We start from the raw sequence: 19,939 nt of genomic DNA, 5'->3' as shown, positions 1-19,939 counted from the left end.
AACATGTCAGCTTTCTGTCATTAAATGGAAACATTCCCCAACATCTCTGCTTGCTGTCAGTGAATATAAACATTTCCCACCATCTCTGCTTGCTGTCAGTGAGTGGAAACATTCCCCATCATCTCTGCTTGCTGTCATTGAATTGAAACATTCCTCAACACGTCTGCTCGCTGTTAGTGAATGGAAACATTCCCCACCATCTCTGCTTTCTGTCAGTGAATGGAAACATTCCCCAACACGTCTGCTTGCTGTCAGTGAATGGAAACATTTCCACCATCTCTGCTTGCTGTCAGTGAGTGGAACATTCCCCACATCTCTGCTTGCTGTCAGTGAATGGAAAAATTCCCCACCATCTCTGCTTGCTGTCAGTGAGTGGAAACATTCCCCATCATCTCTGCTTACTGTCATTGAATGGAAACAGTCCCCAACACGTCTGCTTGCTGTCAGTGAATGGAAACATTCCCCACCATCTCTGCTTGCTGTTAGTGAATGGAAACATTCCCCACCATCTCTGCTTGCTGTCAGTAAGTGGAAACATTCACCATCATCTCTGCTTACTGTCATTGAATGGAAACAGTCCCCAACACGTCTGCTTGCTGTCAGTGAATGGAAACATCCCCCAACATGTCAGCTTGCTGTCAGTGAATGGAAATATTCTCCACCATCTCTGCTTACTGTCAGTGAATGGAAACAATTCCAACATCTCTGCTTGCTGTCACTAAGTTAAAACATTCCCCATCATCTCTGCTTGCTGTCAGTGAATGGAAACAGTCCCCAACACGTCTGCTTGCTGTCAGTGAATGGAAACATCCCCCAACATGTCAGCTTGCTGTCAGTGAATGGAAATATTCTCCACCATCTCTGCTTACTGTCAGTGAATGGAAACAATTCCAACATCTCTGCTTGCTGTCACTAAGTTAAAACATTCCCCATCATCTCTGCTTGCTGTCAGTGAATGGAAACATTCCCCAACATCTCTGCTTGCTGTCAGTGAATGGAAACATTCCCCACCATCTCTGCTTGCTGTCATTTAATGGAAACATTCCTCAACACGTCTGCTTGCTGTCAGTGAATGGAAACATTCCCCAACAAGTCAGCTTACTGTCAGTGAATGGAAATATTCCCCAGCATCTCTGCTTGCTGTCAGTGAATGGAAACATTTCCACCATCTCTGCTTGCTGTCACTAAGTGGAAACATTCCCCATCATCTCTGCTTGCTGTTATTGAATGGAAACATTCCCCAACATGTCTGCTTGCTGTCATTGAATGGAAACATTCCCCAATATGTCTGCTTGCTGTCAGTGAATGGAAACATTCCCCAACATGTCAGCTTTCTGTCATTGAATGGAAACATTCCCCAACATCTCTGCTTGCTGTCAGTGAATATAAACATTGCCCACCATCTCTGCTTGCTGTCAGTGAGTGGAAACATTCCCCACCATCTCTGCTTGCTGTCACTGAGTGGAAACATTCCCCATCATCTCTGCTTGCTGTCATTGAATTGAAACATTCCTCAACACGTCTGCTTGCTGTTAGTGAATGGAAACATTCCCCATCATCTCTGCTTTCTGTAGGTGAATGGAAACATTCCCCAACACATCTGCTTGCTGTCAGTGAATGGAAACATTCCCCAACAAGTCAGCTTGCTGTCAGTGAATGGAAATATTCCCCACCATCTATGCTTGCTGTCAGTGAATGGAAACATTTCCACCATCTCTGCTTACTGTCACTAAGTGGAAACATTCCCCATCATCTCTGCTTGCTGTTGTTGAATGGAAACATTCCCCAACATGTCAGCTTGCTGTCAGTGAATGGAAACATTCCCCACATCTCTGCTTGCTGTCAGTGAGTTGAAACATTCACCATCATCTCTGCTTGCCGTCTCTGAATGCAAACATTCCCCACCATCTCTGCTTGCTGTCAGTGAGTAGAAACATTCCCCATCATCTCTGCTTGCTGTCAGTGAGTGGAAACATTCCCCATCATCTCTGCTTGCTGTCAATGAATGGAAACACTCCCCACAATCTCTGCTTGCTGTCAGTGAATGGAAATATTCTCCACCATCTCTGCTTGCTGTCACTAAGTGGAAACATTCCCCATCATCTCTGCTTGCTGTTATTGAATGGAAACATTCCCCAACATGTCTGCTTGCTGTCATTTAATGGAAACATCCCCAATACGTCTGCTTGCTGTCAGTGAGTGGAAACATTCCCCATCATTTCTGCTTGCTGTCAGTGAATGGACACATTCCCCACAATCTCTGCTTGCTGTCAGTGAGTGGAAACATTCCCCATCATCTCTACTTGCTGTTATTGAATGGAAACATTCCCCAACATGTCTGCTTGCTGTCATTAAATGGAAACATCCCCCAATACGTCTGCTTGCTGCCAGTGAATGGAAACATTCCCCAACATGTCAGCTTGCTGTCAGTGAATGGAAACATTCCCCACATCTCTGCTTGCAGTCAGTGAGTGGAAACATTCCCCATCATCTCTGCTTGCTGTCAGTGAATGGAAACATTCCCCACCATCTCTGCTTGCTGTCAGTGAGTGGAAACATTCCCCATCATCTCTACTTGCTGTTATTGAATGGAAACATTCCCCAACATATCTGCTTGCTGTCATTTAATGGAAACATCCCCAATACGTCTGCTTGCTGTCAGTGAGTGGAAACATTCACCATCATATCTGCTTGCTGTCAGTGAATGGAAAAATTCCCTACCATCTCTGCTTGCTGTCAGTGAGTGGAAACATTCCCCATCATCTCTGCTTACTGTCATTGAATGGAAACAGTCCCCAACATGTCTGCTTGCTGTCAGTGAATGGAAACATTCCCCACCATCTCCGCTTGCTGTTAGTGAATGGAAACATTCCCCACCATTTCTGCTTGCTGTCAGTAAGTGGAAACATTCACCATCATCTCTGCTTACTGTCATTGAATGGAAACAGTCCCCAACACGTCTGCTTGCTGTCAGTGAATGGAAACATCCCCCAACATGTCAGCTTGCTGTCAGTGAATGGAAATATTCTCCACCATCTCTGCTTGCTGTCAGTGAATGGAAACAATTCCACCATCTCTGCTTGCTGTCACTAAGTTAAAACATTCCCCATCATCTCTGCTTGCTGTCAGTGAATGGAAACATTCCCCAACATGTCAGCTTGCTGTCAGTGAATGGAAACATTCCCCAACATCTCTGCTTGCTGTCAGTGAGTGGAAACATTCCCCATCATCTCTTCTTGCTGTCAGTGAATGGAAACATTCCCCACCATCTCTGCTTGCTGTCATTTAATGGAAACATTCCTCAACACGTCTGCTTGCTGTCAGTGAATGGAAACATTCCCCAACAAGTCAGCTTACTGTCAGTGAATGGAAATATTCCCCAGCATCTCTGCTTGCTGTCAGTGAATGGAAACATTTCCACCATCTCTGCTTGCTGTCACTAAGTGGAAACATTCCCCATCATCTCTGCTTGCTGTTATTGAATGGAAACATTCCCCAACATGTCTGCTTGCTGTCATTGAATGGAAACATTCCCCAATATGTCTGCTTGCTGTCAGTGAATGGAAACATTCCCCAACATGTCAGCTTTCTGTCATTGAATGGAAACATTCCCCAACATCTCTGCTTGCTGTCAGTGAATATAAACATTGCCCACCATCTCTGCTTGCTGTCAGTGAGTGGAAACATTCCCCACCATCTCTGCTTGCTGTCACTGAGTGGAAACATTCCCCATCATCTCTGCTTGCTGTCATTGAATTGAAACATTCCTCAACACGTCTGCTTGCTGTTAGTGAATGGAAACATTCCCCATCATCTCTGCTTTCTGTCAGTGAATGGAAATATTCCCCACCTTCTCTGCTTGCTGTCAGTGAATGGAAACATTTCCACCATCTCTGCTTACTGTCACTAAGTGGAAACATTCCCCATCATCTCTGCTTGCTGTTGTTGAATGGAAACATTCCCCAACATGTCAGCTTGCTGTCAGTGAATGGAAACATTCCCCACCATCTCTGTTTGCTGTCACTGAGTGGAAACATTCCCCATCATCTCTGCTTGCTGTCATTGAATTGAAACATTCCTCAACACGTCTGCTTGCTGTCAGTGAATGGAAACATTCCCCAACAAGTCAGCTTGCTGTCAGTGAATGGAAATATTCCCCACCATCTCTGCTTGCTGTCAGTGAATGGAAACATTCCCCACCATCTCTGCTTGCTGTCAGTGAGTGGAAACATTCCCCATCATCTCTACTTGCTGTTATTGAATGGAAACAGTCCCCAACACGTCTGCTTGCTGTCAGTGAATGGAAACATCCCCCAACATGTCAGCTTGCTGTCAGTGAATGGAAATATTCTCCACCATCTCTGCTTGCTGTCAGTGAATGGAAACAATTCCACCATCTCTGCTTGCTGTCACTAAGTTAAAACATTCCCCATCATCTCTGCTTGCTGTCAGTGAATGGAAACATTCCCCAACATGTCAGCTTGCTGTCAGTGAATGGAAACATTCCCCAACATCTCTGCTTGCTGTCAGTGAGTGGAAACATTCCCCATCATCTCTTCTTGCTGTCAGTGAATGGAAACATTCCCCACCATCTCTGCTTGCTGTCATTTAATGGAAACATTCCTCAACACGTCTGCTTGCTGTCAGTGAATGGAAACATTCCCCAACAAGTCAGCTTACTGTCAGTGAATGGAAATATTCCCCAGCATCTCTGCTTGCTGTCAGTGAATGGAAACATTTCCACCATCTCTGCTTGCTGTCACTAAGTGGAAACATTCCCCATCATCTCTGCTTGCTGTTATTGAATGGAAACATTCCCCAACATGTCTGCTTGCTGTCATTGAATGGAAACATTCCCCAATATGTCTGCTTGCTGTCAGTGAATGGAAACATTCCCCAACATGTCAGCTTTCTGTCATTGAATGGAAACATTCCCCAACATCTCTGCTTGCTGTCAGTGAATATAAACATTGCCCACCATCTCTGCTTGCTGTCAGTGAGTGGAAACATTCCCCACCATCTCTGCTTGCTGTCACTGAGTGGAAACATTCCCCATCATCTCTGCTTGCTGTCATTGAATTGAAACATTCCTCAACACGTCTGCTTGCTGTTAGTGAATGGAAACATTCCCCATCATCTCTGCTTTCTGTCAGTGAATGGAAATATTCCCCACCATCTCTGCTTGCTGTCAGTGAATGGAAACATTTCCACCATCTCTGCTTACTGTCACTAAGTGGAAACATTCCCCATCATCTCTGCTTGCTGTTGTTGAATGGAAACATTCCCCAACATGTCAGCTTGCTGTCAGTGAATGGAAACATTCCCCACCATCTCTGTTTGCTGTCACTGAGTGGAAACATTCCCCATCATCTCTGCTTGCTGTCATTGAATTGAAACATTCCTCAACACGTCTGCTTGCTGTCAGTGAATGGAAACATTCCCCAACAAGTCAGCTTGCTGTCAGTGAATGGAAATATTCCCCACCATCTCTGCTTGCTGTCAGTGAATGGAAACATTTCCACCATCTCTGCTTACTGTCACTAAGTGGAAACATTCCCCATCATCTCTGCTTGCTGTTGTTGAATGGAAACATTCCCCAACATGTCAGCTTGCTGTCAGTGAATGGAAACATTCCCCACCATCTCTGCTTGCTGTCACGGAGTGGAAACATTCCCCATCATCTCTGCTTGCTGTCATTGAATTGAAACATTCCTCAACACGTCTGCTTGCTGTCAGTGAATGGAAACATTCCCCAACAAGTCAGCTTGCTGTCAGTGAATGGAAATATTCCCCACCATCTCTGCTTCTGTCAGTGAATGGAAACATTTCCACCATCTCTGCTTACTGTCACTAAGTGGAAACATTCCCCATCATCTCTGCTTGCTGTTGTTGAATGGAAACATTCCCCAACATGTCAGCTTGCTGTCAGTGAATGGAAACATTCCCCACATCTCTGCTTGCTGTCAGTGAGTTGAAACATTCACCATCATCTCTGCTTGCCGTCTCTGAATGCAAACATTCCCCACCATCTCTGCTTGCTGTCAGTGAGTAGAAACATTCCCCATCATCTTTGCTTGCTGTCAGTGAGTGGAAACACTCCCCATCATCTCTGCTTGCTGTCAATGAATGAAAACACTCCCCACAATCTCTGCTTGCTGTCAGTGAATGGAAATATTCTCCACCATCTCTGCTTGCTGTCACTAAGTGGAAACATTCCCCATCATCTCTGCTTGCTGTTATTGAATGGAAACATTCCCCAACATGTCTGCTTGCTGTCATTTAATGGAAACATCCCCAATACGTCTGCTTGCTGTCAGTGAGTGGAAACATTCCCCATCATCTCTGCTTGCTGTCAGTGAATGGAAACATTCCCCACCATCTCTGCTTGCTGTCAGTGAGTGGAAACATTCCCCATCATCTCTACTTGCTGTTATTGAATGGAAACATTCCCCAACATGTCTGCTTGCTGTCATTAAATGGAAACATTCCCCAATACATCTTCTTGCTGCCAGTGAATGGAAACATTCCCCAACATGTCAGCTTGCTGTCAGTGAATGGAAACATTCCCCACATCTCTGCTTGCAGTCAGTGAGTGGCAACATTCCCCATAATCTCTGCTTGCTGTCACTGAATGGAAACATTCCCCACCATCTCTGCTTGCTGTCAGTGAGTGGAAACATTCCCCATCATCTCTGCTTGCTGTCATTTAATGGAAACATCCCCAATACGTCTGCTTGCTGTCAGTGAGTGGAAACATTCACCATCATATCTGCTTGCTGTCAGTGAATGGAAACATCCCCCACCATCTCTGCTTGCTGTCAGTGAGTGGAAACATTCCCCATCATCTCTACTTGCTGTTATTGAATGGAAACATTCCCCAACATGTCTGCTTGCTGTCATCAAATGGAAACATTCCCCACATCTCTGCTTGCTGTCAGTGAATGGAAACATTCCCCACATCTCTGCTTGCTGTCAGTGAATGGAAACATTCCCCACATCTCTGCTTGCTGTCAGTGAATGGAAACATTCCCCACATCTCTGCTTGCTGTCAGTGAGTGGAAACATTCCCCATCATCTCTGCTTGCTGTCAATGAATGGAAACATTCCCCACCATATCTGCTTGCTGTCAGTGAATGGAAACATTCCCCACCATCTCTGCTTGCTGTCAGTGAGTGGAAACATTCACCATCATCTCTGCTTGCAGTCAGTGAGTGGCAACATCCCCATAATCTCTGCTTGCTGTCACTGAATGGAAACATTCCCCACCATCTCTGCTTGCTGTCAGTGAGTGGAAACATTCCCCATCATTTCTGCTTGCTGTTATTGAATGGACACATTCCCCAACATGTCTGCTTGCTGTCATTGAATGGAAACATTCCCCAATATATCTGCTTGCTGTCAGTGAATGGAAACATTCACCAACAAGTCAGCTTGCTGTCAGTGAATGGAAATATTCCCCACCATCTCTGCTTGCTGTCAGTGAATGGAAACATTCCCCAACGCATCTGCTTGCTGTAATTGAATAGAAACATTCCCCAACATGTCTGCTTGCTGTCTGTGAATGGAAACATTCCCCAACATGTCAGCTTGCTGTCAGAGAGTGGCAACATTCCCCATCATCTCTGCTTGCTGTCAATGGGTGGAAACATTCCCCCTCATCTCTGCTTGATGTCAATGAATGGAAACATTCCCCACCATCTCTGCTTGCTGTCAGTGAGTGGAAACATTCCCCATCATCTCTACTTGCTGTCAGTGAATGGAAACATTCCCCAACATGTCAGTTTGCTGTCCGTGAATGGAAACATTCCCCACCATCTCTGCTTGCTGTCAGTGAGTGGAAACATTCCCATCATCTCTGCTTGCTGTCAGTGAATGGAAATATTCTCCAATATCTCTGCTTGCTGTCAGTGAATGGAAAAATTCCCCACCATTTCTGCTTGCTGTCAGGTAGTGGAAACATTCCCCATAATCTCTGCTTGCTGTCATTGAATGGAAACATTCCCCAACACGTCAGCTTGCTGTCAGCGACTGGAAACATTCCCCAACACGTCAGCTTGCTATCAGTGAATAGAAATATTCCCCATCATCTCTGCTTGCTGTCAGTGAATGGAAACATTCCCCACCATCTCTGCTTGCTGTCAGTGAGTGGAAACATTCACCATCATCTCTGCTTGCAGTCAGTGAGTGGCAACATCCCCATAATCTCTGCTTGCTGTCACTGAATGGAAACATTCCCCACCATCTCTGCTTGCTGTCAGTGAGTGGAAACATTCCCCATCATTTCTGCTTGCTGTTATTGAATGGACACATTCCCCAACATGTCTGCTTGCTGTCATTGAATGGAAACATTCCCCAATATATCTGCTTGCTGTCAGTGAATGGAAACATTCACCAACAAGTCAGCTTGCTGTCAGTGAATGGAAATATTCCCCACCATCTCTGCTTGCTGTCAGTGAATGGAAACATTCCCCAACGCATCTGCTTGCTGTAATTGAATAGAAACATTCCCCAACATGTCTGCTTGCTGTCTGTGAATGGAAACATTCCCCAACATGTCAGCTTGCTGTCAGAGAGTGGCAACATTCCCCATCATCTCTGCTTGCTGTCAATGGGTGGAAACATTCCCCCTCATCTCTGCTTGATGTCAATGAATGGAAACATTCCCCACCATCTCTGCTTGCTGTCAGTGAGTGGAAACATTCCCCATCATCTCTACTTGCTGTCAGTGAATGGAAACATTCCCCAACATGTCAGTTTGCTGTCCGTGAATGGAAACATTCCCCACCATCTCTGCTTGCTGTCAGTGAGTGGAAACATTCCCATCATCTCTGCTTGCTGTCAGTGAATGGAAATATTCTCCAATATCTCTGCTTGCTGTCAGTGAATGGAAAAATTCCCCACCATTTCTGCTTGCTGTCAGGTAGTGGAAACATTCCCCATAATCTCTGCTTGCTGTCATTGAATGGAAACATTCCCCAACACGTCAGCTTGCTGTCAGCGACTGGAAACATTCCCCAACACGTCAGCTTGCTATCAGTGAATAGAAATATTCCCCATCATCTCTGCTTGCTGTCAGTGAATGGAAACATTTCCACCATCTCTGCTTGCTGTTAGTAAGTGGAAACAGTCCCCATCATCTCTGCTTGCTGTCATTGAATGGAAACATTCCCCAACACGTCTGCTTGCTGTCACTGAATAGACACATTCCCCAACACGTCTGCTTGCTGTCAGTGAATGGAAACATTCCCCAACACGTCTGCTTGCTGTCAGTGAATGGAAACATTTCCAACATGTCAGCTTGCTGTCAGTGAATGGAAGCATTCCCCACCATCTCTGCTTGTTGTCAGTGAGTGTAAACATTCCCCATCATCTCTGCTTGCTGTCAGTGAATTGAAACATTCCCGAACACGTCTGCTTGCTGTCAGTGAATTGAAACATTCCCGATCAGCGTTTTAGATGCATTTTTGACAGTGCGATCCCACTCGGCTCTGCTACATTCCATACAACATGGCTGGTTGCGAGACAGAGCCGCACGATCAAAATGAACTCGGATGAACTTCACCCGACTTCCTTGCCATCGCGCTGCTCTGCCTGTGTGCCGCGGCCTGATTTGCGATCACAGGTGAAGGACTCACCGATGACCGCAAATCTCCTGAGTCACTGAAGTAAGCCACGAGATCAGCGCTGCCGTCACTCAAGTGACCTGCGGCCAGCTACAGTCCTCCACCTGAGAGCTGTTGCTGTGGGTCACCTGAGTGACGGCACCGCTGATCGCGCAACTCACTTCAGTTGCTCCGTGGAGCTGACAGAGAGCGGCGGTGTAGTACGGCCGCTCCTGTCAGCTTCATGTAGTAGAGTTGGATGTGTCGCATGGCCTCGTGAGGATTACGCTGGACCTGAAGGTGTATTTGGGGATTTTAATAAAGTGGTGAAAGAGGGTGGGGTTTTTTTGTCTTTTATTCCAAATAAAGGATTTTTCAGGTGTATGTGTTTATTTACTTTCAATTACAGGTTAATCATTAGGGATGCCTCATAGATGCCTGCCATGATTAACCTAGGACTTAGTGGCAGCTATGGGCTGCCATTAACTCCTTATTACCCTCATTGCCACCGTACCAGGGCAATTCGGGATGAGCCGGGTAGAGTCCCGGGACTGTCGCATCTAATGGATGTGGCAATTCTGGGTGGCTGCTGGCTGATATTTTTAGGCTGGGGGGCTCCCCATAACGTGGGGCTCCCATCCTGAGAATACCAGCCTTCAGCTGTGTGGCTTTATCTTGGCTGGTATCAAAGTTTGGGAGGGGACCGCACGCTGTTTTTTTTTTAAAATTATTTATTTATTTTACTGCACTACATAGACACCTGTTTGTCAAAAAAGCAATTACTTTGGTTTGAGAGCTGTTCTGGCGACTATGTAAACGCCGCATGCTGCTCTGAGCACGTTATTCCAAGACACCAGAAATGCAGTCACACACCTTCTGCAGGCTGTGCCCATACTGTGCCCATTCTGCCTTTTCCCATCCATTTCAGCCTTTTTCTCCATCACCAGACGTTCGGTCCAACATGAAATTATTCGAGTTTCCCATAGACTTACATTGCGCATCGAATATTTGCGAATAGTGCCGACCTATTCATCAGATATTCATCGAAGCGGATATTTTGGTATTCGATCATCCCTAATAAGCACCTGTACCTTGTCACCCCAACCTCACCTAATTGTAGATTGCAAGCTCTTACGAGCAGGGTTGTCATTACTTTTGCTCTAATTATTCTGTTTTCTTTAACTGTTACTTAAGACTGTTTGTAAATGAACCTCTGAATTGTAAAGCGCTGCGGAATATGTTGGTGCTATAGAAATAAAGATTATTATTATTATTATTATTATTATTATTAGAGATATGGGCACAGACACAATAATGGTCCAAAAAGTTAAGAGATCATTGTATCCACAAACTTGGAAAAGGGTGCAAAAGGATAGTAAAGTGAATGTTCCTAGAGATAAAGTTGGAAGCCCACCTTATAAGTTCAGAGTTAAAGGAACACCGGCTACACTATCTGCACATGGTAGAAAGAGGAAGCTGTGTGAAGACCTGAGTAAGCAGTAGCCATTATGTGGCACCCCTGACCTGGTCAGGCACCACTGAGTACTGCACCCATGCTGGGGACAGTACAATACAGGTAATCCCGAAGGCTGACCGAGGTGTGACTTCACAGGCGCATAGTGATCAGGTCTCACACATGTACCTATGAGAGGACCCCTGGGGATCCCAGGAGGGGGAAAAGCCTTCACCTCCACTGGAATAGTGGAGGGGGCCAAAAGCCTCCATCTCCTCTCAAGGGGTGTGGTAAGAGAGCCTGGTTGCTAGGTGGCGTAGGCAGGCACAAGGGGAAAAGAGAAGGAGGAGTAAACAGTCTGCAGCAGAGTGTGGAGGAGTGAGGAGCATGAAGTGGAGCTCAGACAGGAGGAGAAGTGCAGGTCCCTCAAGTGAGCCGGTTCAGTGCAGAGTCCAGGGAGCTCGAGTGAGGAGCAGATCCCGTGGGCTGCTGTAGTCTGACAGCGTCCGCGCAGTGGCTACCGATGGGGGAGAACGGTCACCTAGGAGGGCTACCCGAAACCCATCTCCAGCTAGAGAGAGAGCACAGAGTGGGAAGTAAGGAGACTGCTAGGGAGAACCAGGCCCAAACGGGCGGCAGATCCCGGAGCGGGGATAGATCCACCTTTCCCTGCTAAACCTGCCGGTGTGGGGCCCTCAAAGCCCACACCACAACACCTAAAAGCCGCAGCCACGTAGCCACAGTTAGGGCCCACAGTTCACAGGAGGCAAGCAGCTGGAGTGATCTGGCCCAGGCAACAAGCAAACGGCAAACGAAGGGGAGAGAGGCTTCAGCAACTTCCCTGGGTGACCCCCATAGGGACTAAAAGTCGGGGTTACCCCAAACCACCAAGGGCTAAGGAAGGCGAGTTGGTAGTCACCATCAGAAGTCAGCCTGAAGGATACCTGGTTCCCGCCTGGTTCATCCCAGCTACGCCCGGGTTACTCACCCTGCCACCTGAAGTGAGTAAAACCCCTGAAAGACATCCTGCGTGTGTGGAGTTATTCTGCGCCTTGTGGTACTACGCACCTACACAGGGCCCTGGGGCTTGCCTCACTCTCAGGAGGCTATTCCAACTAACTGCACTTACCATCAGCCCCAGGCGTCCCTCAACCTGCAGTGGCGGTCCCCACTGACCGCAATACTGAGAGTGGCGTCACGACAAATAGAAGATCTCCTACCAGTGACAAGATCCAGACTGACAGCGGAGTCCCTGAAGGTAATGCACCGACGCAGCGTGCCCGGGGCCCGACATCTGGCGTCACGAACAGGATAAGGACTAGACCTGTTCAGACAGGTGACCATGTGCCTGGGCGGTCCGCTTGGAAAATTGGAAGCGCCGCCATATTGCCACCATGAAAAGCGCGCTGAAAAACAACAGCAGCCCGCGCTGGGAGAAGTTACCGCCCACGAAGAGGTGTGGCTACCCAGAGATCCCCTGCAGAGTTCTGACCTCGCTTGTGAAGAGAGCGGAAGCGTCCAGAGACGTCGGGAAGGAAAGAGAGCCACAAGCCTGCTGCTGCAGAGAGAAGAGATGGAGTCTGGACGTGGATACCCAGAACCAGGCTCTGCTGCCTGGTGGTGCCGGGAGCTTGCTATCTTCTGTGATCAGCTGGAGGCCAGGATCATGCGACAGCTCAGTGAGGGACGCACGGAGCTTCTGGAGATGGCTGCGGCGGTTCGGACCTACGAGGAGGGAGCCGCGCGACGCCTGCCAGATCGAGCGGCGACGACTCAGATCCCGATGGTGCCACTGATGGGTGAGTCCAGAGTTGCCCCGGCCAGCGCAAGTGCTCCAACCCCTGCTGCTACGACCGCGGTCCCAGAAGAGGCGCCCGGCGCGGCGACGCTGAGCCAGGCCGCAGCCACGCCAGGTGCGGCCCGCCAAGCCCAGGCCGCCGCAGCGATGCCCTGCTCGGCCCGCCAAGCCCCGGCCGCCGCAGCGATGCCCTGCTCGGCCCGCCAAGCCCCGGCCGCCGCAGCGATGCCCTGCTCGGCCCGCCAAGACCAGGCCGCCGCCATACAGGGCGCGGCCCGCCAAGACCAGGCCGCCGCCATGCCGAGCGCGGCCCGCCAAGACCAGGCCGCCGCCATACAGGCCGCGGCCCGCCAAGAGATTACATCACCATTTTCCCCGGCCTGCAAGGCCAGAGCAGACACCGCTCCCCAGCCTAAGGAAGTCCCTACTAGGAAATCCCTGATAGGTGAAGACTCCGCATACTGGCAGCTGAAGGCTGACCTGGAGGCTAAGTTCCCACAGGAGATGGTGGACCGATACATGCTCCCTCCGAACACCCCTAAGGCAACCCCTGCAGCAACCACGCTGAAGAGTCCACCGCCTGGGCCAGCTGAGGAACACTCATCCCCAGTGCTGCCACGACCAGAGTGCAGCGAAGAACTAAGGGGGAGAGGAGGGCAAGAAGCTGAGGAGTTGCCCCCGGAGCCAGCAGCAGTGCTAGTCCCAGAGCCGGAGATGCTGCCATATTCCCGTTGGGACGAGGAAGACCTGACACCTCCTGCTGACGAAGAAGATCTGCCCCAAAGCCTCACCTGGGAGCTTGTAAGCTGCACTTCGCAGAATCCCGCCCGCAAGATACAGCGCCGCAGTAGAACCCAGTCTTTCCCTGCACCGCCATCCCCAGAGCAGAGAGAAGTCACGGCCAGAGACCTACAGGAGAAAAGGTTCCTGAGAAGAGCCAAAGCCCAGGCCAGAGGACCCCTTTGCAGAGGAGTAGTGGAGGACTTCAGCCTCAAGTCAGGATATGGGTTCATTGTTGCACCTGGTATAAAAGAAGGTATTTTTGTCAATCGGAGAGACGTCAGAGCTCATCTGCCCAGAGGACACCCTGGCAGAAACTTAAGAATGGGAGATTCCGTACAGTTTACCCTGCATCAAGGCGAAAGAGGCTGGTACGCGCTAGATGTAGTGCCATGTCCCAAAGAAGAAAGGAAAGACAGTAATAAAGAAAGAAAAGACCAAAGACCTAATGAAGAGATAACCACAGATGAAGAAAAAGGTCAAGAAAGCAACTGGTGCCGCAGCCCTACAGGCCCAAGCCCTGGTGAAGAGGAGTCTGCATAAGTTCATGTAAAGTAAAGCAAGTTACCAGTTTGAAAAAGTTTGTTTTGCAACGTTTTAGAGTTTAAGAATGTGCCCACATAAACTCATGTGAGAAATGAACCTTAAGGCTATGAACTGGCTATAGCCACAAACTCTCGCAGTGTAAATAGTTACACCAGAGGGCACCACCACCACCAGAGTCAGCCTGTTTAGGGGCTTGGCTCGTCTGCAACCAGGGGGCACGTCCGTATATAGGGCCTTGGCTTACCTGCAACCAGAGAGCATGCCTGTTTATGGGGCCTGGCTCTCCACCACAAAGAGGGTACCTGGTCAGCACCAACTGTGGAGGCCGCCTCTACATCCTGCCAGAAGAGGCTGAAGGCACGGATCCACCAGGCCAGGTATACCCTGAAGACCACCAGCCCATGAAAGCCGCCTCTACATCCTGCCAGAAGTGGCTGAAGGCGCGGCCAACGTGAGAGGGTTTTGGGTGGGTTAACGGACTTGTGGGTGGAGGGTGGTGATGTATGGTACCTGGTGGTTTTAAAACGTTTTACCATGTTTTAATGTTTTATGTATTTTAAAATGTTGTCTTGCAGCCCGAGGACGTGCTGGTGATAACTAAGGGGGAATGTGGCACCCCTGACCTGGTCAGGCACCACTGAGTACTGCACCCATGCTGGGGACAGTACAATACAGGTAATCCCGAAGGCTGACCGAGGTGTGACTTCACAGGCGCATAGTGATCAGGTCTCACACATGTACCTATGAGAGGACCCCTGGGGATCCCAGGAGGGGGAAAAGCCTTCACCTCCACTGGAATAGTGGAGGGGGCCAAAAGCCTCCATCTCCTCTCAAGGGGTGTGGTAAGAGAGCCTGGTTGCTAGGTGGCGTAGGCAGGCACAAGGGGAAAAGAGAAGGAGGAGTAAACAGTCTGCAGCAGAGTGTGGAGGAGTGAGGAGCATGAAGTGGAGCTCAGACAGGAGGAGAAGTGCAGGTCCCTCAAGTGAGCCGGTTCAGTGCAGAGTCCAGGGAGCTCGAGTGAGGAGCAGATCCCGTGGGCTGCTGTAGTCTGACAGCGTCCGCGCAGTGGCTACCGATGGGGGAGAACGGTCACCTAGGAGGGCTACCCGAAACCCATCTCCAGCTAGAGAGAGAGCACAGAGTGGGAAGTAAGGAGACTGCTAGGGAGAACCAGGCCCAAACGGGCGGCAGATCCCGGAGCGGGGATAGATCCACCTTTCCCTGCTAAACCTGCCGGTGTGGGGCCCTCAAAGCCCACACCACAACACCTAAAAGCCGCAGCCACGTAGCCACAGTTAGGGCCCACAGTTCACAGGAGGCAAGCAGCTGGAGTGATCTGGCCCAGGCAACAAGCAAACGGCAAACGAAGGGGAGAGAGGCTTCAGCAACTTCCCTGGGTGACCCCCATAGGGACTAAAAGTCGGGGTTACCCCAAACCACCAAGGGCTAAGGAAGGCGAGTTGGTAGTCACCATCAGAAGTCAGCCTGAAGGATACCTGGTTCCCGCCTGGTTCATCCCAGCTACGCCCGGGTTACTCACCCTGCCACCTGAAGTGAGTAAAACCCCTGAAAGACATCCTGCGTGTGTGGAGTTATTCTGCGCCTTGTGGTACTACGCACCTACACAGGGCCCTGGGGCTTGCCTCACTCTCAGGAGGCTATTCCAACTAACTGCACTTACCATCAGCCCCAGGCGTCCCTCAACCTGCAGTGGCGGTCCCCACTGACCGCAATACTGAGAGTGGCGTCACGACAAATAGAAGATCTCCTACCAGTGACAAGATCCAGACTGACAGCGGAGTCCCTGAAGGTAATGCACCGACGCAGCGTGCCCGGGGCCCGACAATTATGGCCAGGACGGGGATGTGGATCCACTGGGGTATGGAGCACGGGCTTATTCTGGATGGGAGTGTCTAAGCGACAAGCTTGTCTTCTCTACAGCCTCTGTTGGTGAGATTAGTACTGCACTCCAAGGCAGTCCCCAGTAACTTACCCAAATGTCAAAAGGTGTAATGCTTACCGGTGTGGGGGTCACCAGTAGTAGAAGTGGACCCACTGGACTACAGGGGGGACCCGGGCTTACCCTGACGTGGGAGGAACTTGACTAAGCACCTACCGGGTAGACACCAGGTGCCCCTCCTGGGGCAGTGACCAGGACTGTGGCAGCTTACATCCCAGTGCAAGGGATGCAGGGATGGACATAGGTGCAGGTGGGTACAGTCTCTATTGCAGGCATGTGCAGTTGGGGGAGACAGGTACAGTGGGCACGGCAGGGTCAGACAGTTATGTTAAAGCAGACACTGGTATAGATAAAGGGACAGAAGCACGGGATCTGACAACTACGGTAGCTAGCAAACCGATACACTAACTAAAGGCGTTGTGCAGGCACATCCCCTAATGTGAGGATGCCTTAAGTGCCAACTACCTCTCAGCCACAGGTTGAGAAGCACTTCCGGAAATAATGTGCCGGCCCTTCAAGAGCAAGGCTGGTGCCCACACACGCCCTAAGCACATTCCCTGGAGACCTGTGCAGATTGCACAGGCCCCGGGAAGAGGAGGAAGCAGCAGAGGAGCACATAGACAGCTGTGGGAGTGTGGGGGAATGACGCAGTCCAGCCATGGCAGTGAGTGAGTTGGCGTCCCTGCTGGGGAGAGACAGTGCAGGAGAGACAGAGTCAGAGCCACAGTGGGACAGGGTGGATGCTGGTACAGGTACAGTTGGGATGGCTGATACAGACTGGATAGGTTCAGGTTCGGGTTCAGGTACAGACAAGATGACTGGTACTAATAGGACAGGTTCTGGTCCAGACATTCTTCTTGCTCTCCACCTGTTGCAGGTCTCCAATGGCAGAGAAAGTTAAGAAATCCCCAGAGCATCAGAGAGCTACTGCCATGCTTCTCTGTAGGCTTTACCAAGCTTCATTGTAGGTATCACAAAGCCACCTCAATGCTTCACTGTAGGCATCAGCGAGACACCACCATGCTTCACTGTAGGCATGAACGAGCCACCACCATGCTTCACTGTAGGCATCAGCGAGCCACCTCCATGCTTCACTGTAGACATTACCGAGCCACCTCCATACTTCACTGTAGGCATCAATAAGCCACTACCATACTTCACAGTAAGCATAACCGAGCCACCTCCATACTTCATTGTAAGCATCAGTGAGCCACAACCATGCTTTACTGTAGGCATCACTGAACCGATTAGTGGGCATGATTGAGTCACTGCTTTGGAAATCTGAGGAGAAAACATCATACCTCCTGTGAAGAAGTTGAAGCTTGAGAATGGCTGCACATTCCAACAGGTAACATACCTCCCAAACAAACCTCACAGTCCACCAAACCTAAGTTACAGAAGAGTCGTTGAAGATTCTAGAGTGGCTATTGCAATTGTCTGATGTCATCTTTGAAGCATTCAAACCCAAGATTAGGAGGCCATGATGAATGAAGAATGGACTAAGAACAGCAACAGAAGCTGGTGTCGGGTCATAACAGCCAGAGGGGATCTACTAAATACTAAAGACAAACCCAAGATTATTAGTGACCTGGGGGCCATTATGAATGAGAAATGGACTAAAGTTTCTCATGAACACTGACAGAAGCTAGTCTCATGTCATAACAGCCAGCAGGGCTCTACTAAATGCTAAAGACGAACCCAAGATTATTAGTGACCTGGAGGCCAGTATAAATGAGAAATGGATTAAGGTTTCTCAGGAACACCGGCAAAAGCTAGTCTAATGTCATAACAGCCAGCGGGGCTCTTCTAAATGCTAAAGATGACCCCAAGATTATTAGTGACCTGGAGGCCATTATGAATGAGAAATGGACTAAGGTTTCTCAGAAACCCTGGCAGAAGCTGGTGTCAGGTCATAACAGCCATCGGGGCTCTACTAAACACTAAAGACGAACCCAAGATTATTAGTGACCTTGGAGACCATTATGAATGAGGAATGGACTAAGGTTTCTCAGGATCACCGGCAGAAGCTGGTGTTGGGTCATAACAGCCAGACTGGGCTCTACTAAATATTAAACACGAACCCAGGATTAGGAGACCATTATGAATGAGGAATGGCTAAGGTTTCTCAGGAACACCGGCAGAAGCTGGTGTCAGGTCATAACAGCCAGAGGGGCTCAACTAAACACTAAAGACGAACCCAAGATTATTAGTGACCTTGGAGACCATTATGAATGAGGAATGGACTAAGGTTTCTCAGGATCACCGGCAGAAGCTGGTGTTGGGTCATAACAGCCAGACTGGGCTCTACTAAATATTAAACACGAACCCAGGATTAGGAGACCATTATGAATGAGGAATGGACTAAGGTTTCTCAGGAACACCGGCAGAAGCTGGTGATGGGTCATAACAGCCAGAGGGGGCTCTACTAAATATTAAACACAAGCCCAGGATTAGGAGACCATTATGAATGAGGAATGGGCTAAGGTTTCTCAGGAACACCAGCAGAAGCTGGTGTTGGGTCATAACAGCCAAAGGGGGCTTTACTAAATACTAAAAACGAACCCAAGATTAGGAGGCCATTACATATGGGAAATAGACTAAGGTTTCTCAGGAACACTTGCAGAAGCTGGTGTCAGGTCATAACAGTCAAAGGAAATCTACTAAATACTAAAGACGAACCCAAGATTAGGAGACCATTATGAATAAGGAATGGACTAAGGTTTCTTAGGAACAGCGGCAGAAGCTGGTGTTGGGTCATAACAGCCAGAGGGGGCTCTACTAAATACTAAAGACGAACCCAAGATTAGGAGACCATTATAAATGAGGAATAGACTAAAGTTTCTCAGAAACACCGGCAGAAGCTGGTGTTGGGTCATAACAGCCAGAGGGGGCTTTACTAAATACTAAAGATGAACCCAAGATTAGGAGGCCATTATAAATAAGGAATGGACTAAGATTTCTCAGAAACACCGGCAGAAGGTGGTGTTGGGTCATAACAGCCAGACGAGGCTCTAATAAATACTAAAGATGAACCCAAGATTAGGAGACCATTATGAATAAGGAATAGACTAAGGTTTCTTAGGTTTCAGCGGCAGACGCTGGTGTTGGGTCATAACAGCCACGGGGGCTCTACTAAATACTAAAGATGAACCCAAGATTAGGAGGCCATTATGAATGAGGAATAGACTAAGCTTTCTCAGAAACACCGGCAGAATCTGGTGTTGGGTCATAACAGCCAGCGGGGCTCTACTAAAGACGAACCCAGGATTAGGAGGGCATTATGATTGAGGAATAGACTAAGGTTTCTCAGAAACACCGGCAGAAGCTGGTGTTGGGTCATAACAGCCACAGGGGGCTTTACTAAATACTAAAGATGAACCCAAGATTAGGAGACCATTATGAATAAGGAATAGACTAAGGTTTCTTAGGAACAGCGGCAGAGGCTTGTGTCAGGTCATAACAGCCAGAGGGGATCTACTAAGTACTAAAGCTGATTAGTGGTCAGTAAAAGTGTCATTTTGTAGTAAATTTGGAGAAACCACTTGTTATATTAGTTGTGTTGAGCGATTTTTACTGCTTTGCTTCATTGATTTATTGCAAACAGTATACATGTTTCTACAAAACCTACTTTACAATGGGGACTGAATAATTGTGCTTGCAGTTGTAATGTTGTCATCATGTCCCGAACACGAAGAACACCATCCGTAACACATCTGATGTGATGGTGCAACTTTAAGAGTTAACCTCGCTGCCCGAAGCCGTGTGCAAAGTAGTTTACACTCCCATCTGAGCCCCTCCCA

Source organism: Anomaloglossus baeobatrachus, chromosome 12 (assembly GCF_048569485.1).
Source record: "Anomaloglossus baeobatrachus isolate aAnoBae1 chromosome 12, aAnoBae1.hap1, whole genome shotgun sequence".
Classification (NCBI taxonomy): Eukaryota; Metazoa; Chordata; class Amphibia; order Anura; family Aromobatidae; genus Anomaloglossus; species Anomaloglossus baeobatrachus.
This window is presented reverse-complemented; position numbering follows the sequence as displayed.